This window comes from Pyxicephalus adspersus, chromosome 10 (assembly GCF_032062135.1).
Source record: "Pyxicephalus adspersus chromosome 10, UCB_Pads_2.0, whole genome shotgun sequence".
Classification (NCBI taxonomy): domain Eukaryota; kingdom Metazoa; phylum Chordata; class Amphibia; order Anura; family Pyxicephalidae; genus Pyxicephalus; species Pyxicephalus adspersus.
Window position 1 is genome coordinate 59,259,359 of NC_092867.1, and position 1,348 is coordinate 59,260,706.

Below are 1,348 nucleotides of genomic sequence, written 5' to 3' on the forward strand. Positions count from 1 at the left end.
GGGGGTATGAAGACATGGGCCTGATATGGGGGTTGGGGACTGGTGGGTATGAAGACATGGGCCTGATATGGGGGTGGGGGTATGAAGACATGGGCCTGATACGGGGGTGGGGTACTGGTGGATATGAAGACATGGGCCTGATATGGGGGTTGAGGGGATTGGTGGGTATAAAGACATGAGCCTGATATGGGGGTGGGGGACTGGTGGGTATGAAGACATGGGCCTGATATAGGGGTGGGGGTATAAAGACATGGGCCTGATATGGGGGTGGGGGACTGGTGGGTATGGGTATTACTGGTTTAGCCTCAGTGTGGTGTGGAGGGCTAGCAGACTGGGATCTCTGATCACAATGTGTGGAGGATGAGGGTGTTACACTGGAAAACCGGGCCCCAAACTGGAGTGGGGGAAAACCTCTGAGCTGGAAGACTGGAAGGGTTAAACTCGAGGTGAGTGGTAGATCGTTTGCTGGGGGGACCAAACGCTGAGCTGCTATGGTGGGTTTGGTGACGGGCAGCCAGTGCTGGGAATATCTGACCCTCATGTGGTGGGTCCTTTTGATTTAAGGGCCCAAAGCACCTCTATTTAAACATCCAGTGGGGTCATGTTTGACCCTGGTCACATGGCTAAATTCCAAGTGTGATGCAAATTATTCCAGGGAAAAGAACTCGGAAATGAAACAGGATTGGACCACTCCCCTCTGCAATACCCATCCCAGGCCTTTGGACTGAATGAACATTATGTTTCCACCTGGACTCCGACACAAGCTCTGCTGCCATCTTGCTGCCCTGCACCAAGCCATCTAAGCCTACCCCTGGGACTCAACACGCTTATAGGCCTCACTACAACCCATATTACAGGACCGGCTCACATGGACTTCAGTCTGACACCTTGTATACATGTACTCATGTATGATTTACCTGTTACAATGTATCATTCACCCTGTATTCACTCTGATGGCTCTATTCCCTCTCCTCCCCCCCATTCTGTAAGATAATTGTCTCTCTGCTCCTTTACTCTCCTGCACCTTTTATCTGTACTGCTATTTTCTGGTGACATCTCACCCAACCCTGATCCCCCCCCCCCCACAGCCTCTCTCTTCCCTACACTTTCACCAAGATTCACTCTCCTAACCTCATTGCCATTCACCTTCCCATAAGCTCTTACCCCCTCTCTCTGGCAGTCTATGGAATTCCAGATCTGTTGGCAATAAATGACCCTCCATACACAACCTTCTCCTTTCTAAATCTTTACATTTTCTGGCTCTCACTGAAACTTGGCTTTCCTCCTCTGCCTCTGCTGCTGTACTTTCCTATGGAGGCCTGCACTTTACACATACCCCCAGACCTGG